The following is an 11,705-nucleotide window of genomic DNA, read 5'->3' as shown; positions in this document are numbered from 1 at the left end:
CAGGTATTTTTAATGGGAGGGGGGGGGACACAACGCGGGTGGTTTAAAAAAAGAGGTTGAACTCTGTGACTATTTTGCACGTTATTCGGCCGTATTCTGCATGACCCCGCAAGTAAGAAGGGAAACGCCTATCTTGCTTCGGCCCTACCATTCGACGAGAGCTCACTGATTTCCCTCTTCTTCCCCCTCTTGCTTGGCCAATTGAAGGGCTGCTTTAGTGTGACGTATTACTTGTTTTGAATTCCAAACTTCCGGTTAAAATTTTCTGACATTTTTAATATCATTTGTAAAGTGAATTTTGCCGAAACTGCAATGGGAGGTATTGCTGCTGTCTTGGGAGTTGAAGCGATAGGCTTAGCGGAAGAAGTAGAGATTTTTAACGAAGGTAGCATGGAATTGAGAATGTTGAGCTAAGCGCATCATTGGAGAAGCAGGTATTTAATATGTATGTTACAATCGTTGAACATAAGGTTTTAATTGGCGTTTTTTTTACAGTTAAGGATCTTTTCAACATGTTTTTTTCTAGTAACCACGAAACTGGGCTACGTTCAGTAACGCTCATCAACACATGCGGCTTACCGGTACAAAATTATAAAATTGAAGAGCCAATGGTACAATACTCTTTGTAAATTATGATTACATTATTAATTTGGAAATACAAATATTTTTATTTGCAGATGCGTACTACCGAATGAACTCTGCGCACATAAATAATACACATTCGCATGTATATTTGGGTGATATCTTTGCACGTTGGCTTAGTGTCCTAACCCACAAGGGCTGGGGCTTAAAAATACGTCAATACGAATGATATTTACCGTAATGTTTTTTATTTACTGTTAGGGCCGATGTGTCGATGGAATATAATTTTATCCTGCTGTCTCTTGCATAATTTTTCGAACTTTGAAAAATTTCGCCCGTCGTGTTACAATTGGCAAGAATATTTTTCAATCAAGAGCACTAAACTCAGTTAATTCATTACTTAAAGGTAATATTTATTTTATCACAATTGCTTTTTACTTAAATTTTTTTCCCTACTCCAGAAGCTTCATTAATCTTCCGAATGTCTCACTCTCTCTGGATGCAGTCAGACTGAAAAGGCTGAATGTAACAATTAACAATTATCTCATCGCATCATTACCACTCTTTATATATTGCAGATTTTTCACAGAAAGCCCCTATTCAGATGTAAATACTACCAGGTACTCCTCCATACGACAATTATGCAATAATATGTACAAGTGTTTTCTTTTAAGTGGTTCATTTTTAAGTATGTCTGGATATTATCTGCCACCAGTATTGTTATTTCTTGCATCAGTTTTTAGGTTGTTCCATTTTTGTAAAATCAGATGACGAAATTTTGTGGTCTAGCAAAGCAGATTAACCACGAGTGCAACTGTTTCCCATCGATTATTCTGCCTATAGTTATGAGCACTGCTTTTATGCCGCTGAAGCTCTTCACATTTGGGTTCCTTAAGATGGGGAATAGAGGCTTCCACTTCCTCCACAGTATAAGAAGGGTCTTCATCACCCATTTTTAAACAATTGCTTAATGCTTACGAAAATATCTCACAAAACCGAACTGAGTCAAATATTTATTTCACAAATTTCTACACATTTTCCAAACAATACTAAAAAACTATTTATTTTTGTGATTGGGAGAAAAAAACCTGTAGGGATGGCGAATGGGTGAGCAGTTATTTCCATAAGTTGATTTAAGAGCCATCCCTATTTGAATACAGCCAATTATAGCAACATAAAAGGTGTAATTATCACCACCGCCTACATTTGGCTGTTGGAAAAGAGCTCCAGCCGCTTAGTAACTACTGATAATACAATCACTAGTTCGTTACTCCTACAGGTTCCTATTTTGATATGGCTTATAGGTGCATAATTTTATATGTCCTACAGGTTCATAATTCTTGCTAGAATATAATTCCATAAAGTAAACGAACTAAAGAATTTTCGTCACTTGTTGGTAACTTCACGAAGCTCTTCTTCCGTTTTCCCCGCGCAACTAAGTGCTCAAAGTTGGCTGTAAATTTATGTAAATTTTATTCAATAAATTGTACACTAAAGCTGAATATGTAATAAAAATATTGTCAAAAATAATTATATTTTTATTCTGTTTTAATTTCAAACAAGATTACCATGGAAGGCTATTTTTAATTATTGTTATTATTCTAAAAGATGTTGTTCTAAAGTTAATGAAATTTAAAATAGATGGCATTGTTTTAGGGCTATTACTTTTTGGTTTGTAAGAAGATGGCATTACAAAAGTTTGGAATAAAAAATGAAAAATAGATGGCATTGCAAATTTTCTTCCCTAAAATAACACTAGATGACACTGTACGCTTAATTTTGGAGTAGAGGGCGTTTTAACGTTATTTCCGGCACATGGGTCATCAAGAGTCACGTCACACTAGTGACGTCGCTGCAGCCCTGCAAGAGGGGAAGAAGAGGGAACTCAGTGAGCTCTCGTCGAATGGTAGGGCCGAAGCAAGTAGGCGTTTCCCTTCTTACTTGCGGGGTCATGCAGAATACGGCCGTCTATCTTCTGAGTATTTTTTTCCAAGGGTGTGGTATTATGCGCACCGGCGTCTCATGCGAGACGGTGTGTGGGGGTGAGAATGCGTTACCACATGCGCCGGAACTCCGCGCGGTTTTTGGTTATCTGGGGAAGATGTTGTCCTCGCCCTTGGCGATGTCCTCGGGAAACGGTTGTAAATATTATTTCATTTGGTGGGTTGTTGGGGTGGTGCGAGGTGCGGTATCGTGACTTGCCATTTGTTTCTTCCTCGCCGGCCCAGTCGTCAATAGTCGGTAACCTTTCTAGGGGCCCATACAGAGGGATTCCAATGGCCGGCTGCTCCATCTCCTCTAGACGTCTTCTATTTCATTCTTTCACCCAGGCTAGGGGTCCATTAATAGGGACGGGAGGAATCGGGGGTCCCACTTCCTATTCTTCCTCTTCGCCTGGGTGGTTTTGATATGTTCTGGTGATACTAACCCATCCTTCCAAGTTGGTTTGGCTTACGGCGGTCGGAATTTCGGAGTCTTCTGATGATGGGGGAGGAGGGGGGGGGAGGATGGGCCCAGCTCGCATGATAGGGATCCCAGTCCTCGTCTTCGTCGGTCCACCATTCTTATCCAGCGGGGATTGGTTGTTCCCAGGTATTCATTGGCGCTACGGTCGGGTCCTCTTCTGAAATTTTGGCTAACGGTTGGAGAAAATAAAATGTTAATAAGGGTTGGCATGTTATGCAATAAAATTTTAGTGTTGCGTCTATGATAGCCATATCTATGGTTAGGCATAAAATGTGATGACCATCCTCACAATTGTCACATTGGACCCATTTTATGGAGTAATCTTTCCGTAGGTTGATTGAACAATGAGGGAGCGCGCACTTTTCGTCCGGTTCGGAGTTCGAAATTTTCCGCGAGGAATACCGGCGTTTGCTGCGTCGATACCCGCGACCAAAAGGGCGAACGCGAACGGCTAAGGGAGAGTTTGCGCTGTTATGATTACGGCGCGCGTGTCAGATATAGAGGGGGCGAAAAACTGTCTAGGCGTTTGGGAATCGTTTGAGGATCCGCTGCGGCAGGAGAGTGAATGCTTTCGTCTCTATGCTCGTCGGGGAGAGGGGTAAAACCGTTTCTTTCCTGTTCAGGGGGGCTAATGTCACTGTCATTTTCGTCTAGTGGAGTGGGCCACGTGCGCTCATGAAATATTTTCAATTGTTCACTATGATAGGTCGCAATTTCTTCTTTTCATTCGGGGTCTGATACAACGTACGCCCTAGGAGTAGTAAACACACCCCTACCACAGGAGTGTCAGCATATAACATCTCCTTTACTGGAGACAGGGCAGACTTCTGTTATTGGTCAAGCCGAAATCGAAATGATTCTCGATTCTAATTGGTTGATTTTTTCGTCTGTTTATTCTTCTGCGCTCAAAAATGTTTAAAAGTTTTCGGGAAAGTTTCTTTTGTCTCCGTTTTTGTTTACATCCAATTAATTTTAGGTTTTTCTGGTTAGTTTAATTTATTTTATAGTTATTTTGTACTAATATATTTTCATTTAACAAATCATTAACAATTAAATTACCGTTTTATATTATAATCCATAAAAAAGGTCGCGACCAAACACTATATTTACCCCGGTTGTACAAATGACACTCGAAGGAATTACATGGCCCGCATGAAGGGGGTTTGGTTTATTCCATTCCCGAAACCTAAAACTATGTTGGCTAAATGTGTTTTACGGATGAAATTGTGCGGAAAAACAACAGATCCTGCAAATGTAAAGAAACATTGGTTCGTGTGTTCCAATCATTTCACTGGTGGTAATGGACGACTGAACAGCATCCAGATCCAATACCATGTAATCCTGAACCAGTATTAATTCAAAATGGTATAAATATCATTGAGGAAGCCATACGACTCGGGTGGTCCTACAGTGTAGAAGATAACATCACTATGACTATGTTTTCATGGAGGTAGGAAATACGGATTTCCTAAATCCGTATTTCTAAATCCGTGCTACGCTGAATGAAAACGCTCGTATTTGAGAAAACACGTATTTTCTAAAATACTGGAAACGCACCTGTATTTCCTTGGTAAATCTTAGAATGAAAACGCACGAACACGTGTTTGATACACTGTGGGTTTATTTAGTTGGAAATGTAGTTACTAATAAATAGTGCTCGGACTTTTTTTTTCATTCACGAATAAATACTTTTAGCCTTAATTTAAATAGTAATATTTCAAGATGAAATAGCCGAATAAAAGAAAGTGGATACACCTAAAACTTAATAAAAACAATTATTTATTTGAATAAGTAGAATGAGTAGTAGATTAACGAAATCGTTGGTTACATAACAAGTTTATTTCTTCAATACGATGAGGAAATATTATCGCAATTTATGATAATGAATACATAATTCCGAGCACTAATAAAAGGTTGTGGTTTCACCTAGGTTTTAACGACACTTTTTAAATTAAAAAATAAATGTAAGCAGAAATATAAAGATATAAACAATACATTTAATTGTTGACGTGATTAAATTAGTAAATTTTGCGAATAGGTTTTTGTAATCGTACGCGAACATTTCAATGTTTACACTTTTAATTTTTATTTAAAATAAGCCGCGGAAAAGGGGCGGTAACCTCCTAAATTCCCAGTGACGTAAACTACAGATAAGAACTCGAAATGGCTCAGTTAACTTGCCCCCCCCCAAACGCTGTGTTCAAAAATTAACAAGTTGATTGAAAGGCACCCATTATACACCATTTTGCACCATCAGTATACCATTACGCACTCCCCATGGTGTTCAGTAAGAAATTTCAATTTAAAAGGGGGGGGGCAACTTAATCCTAAAACTTGTTAACCAATCAAACGCACCCATAACGCAGCATTATCCACCACAGTCGAATCGTTACGCACCCTTATCCCTATAGCATTACATCAAATATTAATTAATCTGTTTTCTAAAATTTAGGATAGATCGAAATGTAAAAATTGAGTTATTTCCTTAACTAGTATGGTGCGTAATGATTCGACTGTGGTGCATAATGGGTGCGCTTGAATGGCACCATTTACGATGCCAATGGTGAATGGGGGGCTGGGGTGAACCTAGCCCTAACTTTTTAATTCGACTGTGGCGCATAATGGTGCGTTTGATTGGTTAACAAGTTTTAGGGAAAAGTGGAAGTGGGGGGGGGGCTCGGATAAAGTTGCCCCCCCCCCTTGAAATTGCAATTTCTTACTGAAAAACCATGGGTGCGTAATGGTTTACTGATGGTGCAAAATGGGTGCCTTTCAATCAACTTGTTAATTTTTCAACACAGCGTTTGGGGGGGGGGGGGCAAGTTAACTGAGCCACTCGAAAGTAGGACTGGGCTCATTTGAAGAAGTTAGTGCTTAGTGGAACCTAATTTTGAATATAGCTTAATTTTAGTAATGGCCAACGAAAGAATGCTTCTCCTTCTTAGGATTGAGTTTTGTGTTCTTTGACATATTAATTTTCCTAAGCTAATAAATTGGGAAATTAATAAAGCTAAAGCAGTTTTTAGCATTAAACCGGGATCGATTTGCTTGGAGTTTACAGTAATCACGCGCTACTGCAAAATGAAACGACCGGCCAGCTGCCCTTATCCGAAGGAAGTCGAGAGAGTAGTAAGAACATTCCAAGTGTAGAGGTTTCTGGGGTGTGAAACCCGGTTGAAAGTCGAGAGTAGATTTCCATGAAAACTTCCAAATACGAGTTTCTTAAAAAGCTCCCCGCTGAGAACAAAATCGGGATTTCTTCAAATCCGCATTTCCTACCTTCATGAAAACATAGTCTATGATATCACATTATTAATCTTTACAAGCGTCAAACTTTTTACGCATACCCATAAACTCACGTTCAGTCATGTTTTCCCTAATTCGTATTCACTAATGTCTGTAAAACTGGCAGCTCAGGTTTTAAGCTCTTCAACAGCCGCAGCTTTAGAACTACAAAAGGATCCAGAACTATCAGAAACAATATTGTTTATAAGGACCTTCAATAAATTATTTGACTTAGTAAATACTAAACATCTTAAGGAGCATAAAACTTCAAGAAATAAAAACAATGCCGCATACACCTCCACTGATGATGAAAGGCTGAAAATAAATATTAATTATTTATTTTGTCTTTAAGTTGTTTTTTTTTTCAATATTTTCCTTTTCAATAAATAGTGGTTGGAAAATAATTTCTTGAAATATCTTGAAGACTGGGAACGAGATGTCAAGGAACGACCAGGTGAATTTAAAAAGAGCGAGAAAAACAAAATGCTATTAAGTATTGAAACTAGAGAAGCTTTAAGGAGAACTGGTAAGATTATACATTCTAATTGCTTTGGTAATTACTAATTAGTTATTGTTAATATTTTTTACAGCATATTCTGTTCCTGCAACTGTAAAATTTATGCTAAGCCATGGTGCTCCATTTATATTAACAAATAAAATTAATCAAGACTTAATTGACCAGCAATTTAGTCTTCATCGAGCTTCTACTGGGTCAAATACTAACCCCACAATTCAAGAATACATGCATAATTGTAGGCGACTCAATACTATTTGAGCAATTAAGAAGAAATGTAAGAAGTTTTCATTATTTCAATTAGAAACTTTATTTATCACAAAATTATATTTAAAGTATTCACATTTAATCTTTGTTTGCTTCTATTGCCTGTAAAGTTGGTCTAATACCTTTGCTACCCATTATTGGTTTTTTACTTTTAATTTGATAATCTTCGTTAATTTTTCTTGCTAGAGCTTTTCCTTTCATTTTTAAAAACAAGTGTACAATAATTGGACCCATCACTCAACTCAGCCCACATGTCCGTTAATTCTTTATTTTTTTAAATTGTTAATGATATCGCCATGGCGTTGCATCTGTTCATTTGTTAAACTTTCATTATAATTGGCTCGCGTTAAATTGTCCACTAATTCAAAAAATATATATCCCGAGTCAGTGATGCAGACTAGATGACCTCTACTTATTGTTTGCTGGTAACATTCATTTTCATCCACTGGCATATCTTGAGTACCTATGAAATTGTCTAATATTGTGGTTTTATTATCGCAGGGTTTTTTGCTCATCCAGTGTCGGCACGTAATCCATTAAGCCCGAAGCATCTAATTCATCTTTGTCTTTTACAGATAGCAAATCTAAAAATTCATCATACATGCGACGAAGGAAGGAGTGAGCCAAGAAATTTTGGGATAAATTTGGAAGCTCCTCAAAAGCCTGTAACCAAATTGAAATCTTAAAAATTGTAAACTTAAGAGAAGCGCGATTGTAGATATTACCTTGATTAAAGAAAATGTGTTTTAACTTCCTCAATTATCTTTTCATTTCTGGAATTTTGTAGAGCTTTTATAAAGTAATCATTCCCAGTTAAATCCTCCAAATTATCTGTTAACAGTCACCTTATTTGTGAGATTTTATTGCTCAACTTTGAAAAATTTGGTCTTAGTTGTCTTGTACATAGGATAAGTTGTTTGTCATTAGCTAAGTTTTCCAAGTTACGTAATTTTCTCACAGCAAATAAGAAAGCCCTTTTGAATGGTATTTCAAATTCATCTTGAAAAAATATAAACGGTTAAGAAATTTTGGGGCTTTTAAAGTTTCAAAATTACCACTATCGGCTACATACCTCCTTTTAAGCCTCGGCTTCTTCTAAAGAAATTCCGTCTTTTTAATTATCTATAAGTTGATAAGCACGCATCTATTGAGTCACTACTCGACTCATCAAAAAATAACGCCATTCGTTTTTGAAAAATACAAAACTTAACTTGACAGAATAACTAATTTATAATAAATAACTTGACAGCAACTCCACGAAAACGCAACCTCGAAAAAATAAACTCCGTGCAAACACGTGCATAGAAATTTTATAAACAAATGCCCTCATTGGCTAATATTTGAATTTAAGGAGACCAATAAGATAAGTCTGCCCTTCTCTCGGTCACCTTCTGCGAAGCTGACACTCCTGTGGTAGGGGTGTGTTTACTACTCCTAGGTACGCCAATTTATTGAGTCTAGTCGCGACAATATAGGGTCCTTCAAATGTTGGTGATAAGTTACGGGAAGTATGGGAACGCGCTACGGATTGTATATGGGTTTTAACCCAGACTAACTGTCCTATATTGAGAGTGAGGGGGCGTCTTTTTTCGTCATAGTGCGCTTTACTTTTATCTAGGGCATTTTTCACTATGTTTTTCCCTTGTTTATACGCCGCATGCAATTCTTGCGTAAACGGGGTGGGATCATTGTTTGTTTCATCTTATTCAAATGGGAGGGGGTCACCAGGTAACCGCGCTTCTCGGCCAAAATTTAAATAAAAGGGGGAGAAACCAGTGCCATCATTTGGGCTACTGTTCATAGCTAAGCGTAATATGGGTATATTTTGATCCCAGTCACGGTGATCGTTACCAATATTGGTGGCTAACGAACGACCAAACACTTGATTGTAGCGCTCTGTGGCGTTACTTTGGGGATTATATAGGCTGGTAAAACTATGTTTAATTACTAATAGGGTATTCACTTTTCCAAAAATATCGCTGATAAATTGGGGTCCATTGTCGGAAATAATGCGAAGGGGCATTCCGTATCTGCAGATTACGTAAGCTAGGAAGGCTTTTGTTACGTTAACGGCTGTAGCTTGAACTAGGGGTACTATTTCGACAGCTTTCGTTAAGTAATCTACCATTACTAATAATTGGGTGTTACCAATAGGGGAAGGGGGAATGGTACAATTAGATCAAACCCAACTACTTACCACGGCCTATGCAGGATCATCATTAAACCTCCCTTTTTTCTTCTCTCGGTTTTATTACGCAAGTGCGAACATAATTCTCTATTTCCTTTCTCATCCCTTCCCAATAATATTTCGCTTTAATTCGGTGGTAGTTTTTATCCATCCCCATATGTCAGGCGTATCGGGCAGAGATCCTGGCGGTTTTAGAGATGCGAAACTCCCTATACCCTAAGCAAACCAGTTTTTTTTTTCAAATTTTTGCCGAACGCAGCGACGCCTGTACGTGGGGAGTAATCGCAGAGATCCTAGGATTGTTACCGTTGTTTACAATTTTTGCGTCTCTCGGCTTGAAACGGGTGCTTCCTTCCGGCTGAAGGGCGGCGCTGATGCTTGCATTTTTTGTCAGGTTTTCGGCGGAGTTTCGCATCTCTATAACTGCCAGGATCTCTGGTATCGGGCGTCGTGATTTGTCTCAAAGACATTTTTCTTGGCTGAGGGAGGTACTACTAGTCGGGGGTAAAAATCTTTCTCGGTGGGTTTCGTATAAATTAAACCATTTAATTTGAGTATTTGGGATGTTTTGCAATTAACTCAGGGGCGTTATAGAGATTGGTTAATTCGGGGTCTTCTTTCTGTTTAATTTCCCATTGTTCGTGACCTAAAACCGTAATTATTGTTTCTTGTGGGAGGGGGTCTGTTTGTATCGCTAGGAGATGTTCCAGAAATAAATCGGGATCTGAACTACGGGGAACTTCATCTATTAAAAATCGGTCATCTGTGACTTCCTCGGAAACGAGCGTTGGATTTTCGTTTCGCCAGGCTGTACTTCTACTACGGTCCTTGGTTTTACGCTCTGATTTGAATTCGAATTAATAGGGGGACGCTTAAATTTTTGGGTCTGGAATCTACTTAAATTAGTGGGGCATTCTCGGGCATAAGGATCAGGAAAGTTGCATAAAAACAATTACGGGTTGGGTTGAACTTTACAACATTTGGAGGCGTACCTCTATTAGCTGGGTCAGGGGGGTATATCGCGGTTGAAAGCGTGGTCTCTGAGTATCTTGCCGATTCGTCGGTTGATAGCGAGGTTTCCTATACGCACAGTCAAATACTTCGTGGCTCTCTTCCTTACAATAATTACGAAATAAAGGTTGGTTTAATTGGGGAGGTTTTACTATCTCTCTCGCAGCCGGGGAGATTTTTTTCTAAGACTCCCATTACCGGTTGCAATTGTGTCATAACTAACATTAATTCTCTTACGCTCTCGCATGTTATAAGCTTCAGAAGGGCTTCATATTCGGGGCGCTATCTAAACACTATCTGTTGCAATTTCAGCTTTTCCGGCGGGGGGTGGGGTAATTGCACCATATTTTCTATATAGGTTTCGGGATTTTCATTGGGGCTATGTTTTCGGTTTTGAATATCCCTATCAATTTTACGGGCATAGATTTCATCCATAAAGGTTTTTTTTTAAAAAGAGTATTGAACTGTTCCCAGGTTTGGAGTTAGCTATAGTTTTCCCGATACCTTAACTTCGCTTTCCCTTCTAACACTATGGGGAGGTGGGTTAGTAACTCATCGGCCGAAGCTCGGGCCGCGATCGCGTATTCATATAGGGTTTTGAAGAAATCTATGGGGTCGCTTCCGTCGCTGCCGTTAAATCGGACTTTTATCGCTGAGAGTTTTAAGGAGCTCTGCCGTCTAAAATAGGCAGCTCTCACTAAAAATCAATGGGATAGGAGCAAATGGCAAATTGGCATTAAGAAATCTGAAATTGATTAATAGGCTAAAATTTATATATTTTTTTATTTAATATACTTTATTTTTATGGAATCTGTTTAAAAATGTGTAATAATCCGAGGAATAAAATGATTACTGAGTATTTATAAATCATAGACCTAGATTTAACTTTAAATTAAACCATTGAAGAATGTATCTTTTACTATTCGGTGATAATGACTGTCGAGAGGACATTTCTTCGAACTATCATTCCACCCGTTGCGCCCCTCCCTGTATGCTCCTTCTTTTAAAATGATCAAACCGTCTCATTGGTTCCGTAAAACTGACGTCTACCGACGTTTTAGTCCCCCCCTCCCGACACGGGGGAAAGGGGCTCAAAAGATCATTAATTCTTCCGAAATATATATTATTGGTGTTTTTTAAAAACATTTGATTTAAAAGGCCGGCTTTAGTTGTATGAATTTGATAACCAGTAAATCGTTTTTATGTGTTTCATTAAACTAACATCTAACGTTTGCACATTTTTGTATTTAAATTTCGAAAGACGCTGTTCGTCGGAATCAAAAATGTCTGAAAGCAACAGACCATGAAATAGAATAGTCTATTTGAGATTGGGTGAAACATTCAAAGGACAGGAATGGTGGTCGCCAAAAAAGAACACGCCTTGTAAATGCT

At 38.3% G+C, this 11,705-nt stretch overlaps 1 long non-coding RNA gene across 3 annotated transcripts; it reads left to right on the top strand.

Moving 5' to 3' along the window:
- The first annotated feature begins 105 nt into the window (after positions 1-105).
- On the top strand, positions 106-2,076 carry LOC149931622 (uncharacterized). 3 transcript variants are annotated; one of them, XR_016473903.1, is made up of 6 exons: positions 106-224; positions 293-434; positions 496-611; positions 678-988; positions 1,044-1,270; positions 1,350-2,076. It is a non-coding gene; the product is annotated as an uncharacterized LOC149931622 (long non-coding RNA). The 3 variants fall into 3 exon arrangements; XR_016473904.1 differs by having other exon boundaries at positions 110-224; positions 1,044-1,107; positions 1,172-2,076; XR_016473902.1 differs by having other exon boundaries at positions 114-224; positions 1,044-2,076.
- Positions 2,077-11,705: the final 9,629 nt, after the last annotated feature.

The sequence above is a fragment of the Leiobunum rupestre genome, chromosome 9 (assembly GCF_980474605.1).
Source record: "Leiobunum rupestre chromosome 9, qqLeiRupe1.1.hap1, whole genome shotgun sequence".
Classification (NCBI taxonomy): domain Eukaryota; kingdom Metazoa; phylum Arthropoda; class Arachnida; order Opiliones; family Sclerosomatidae; genus Leiobunum; species Leiobunum rupestre.
This window is presented reverse-complemented; position numbering and strand designations above follow the sequence as displayed.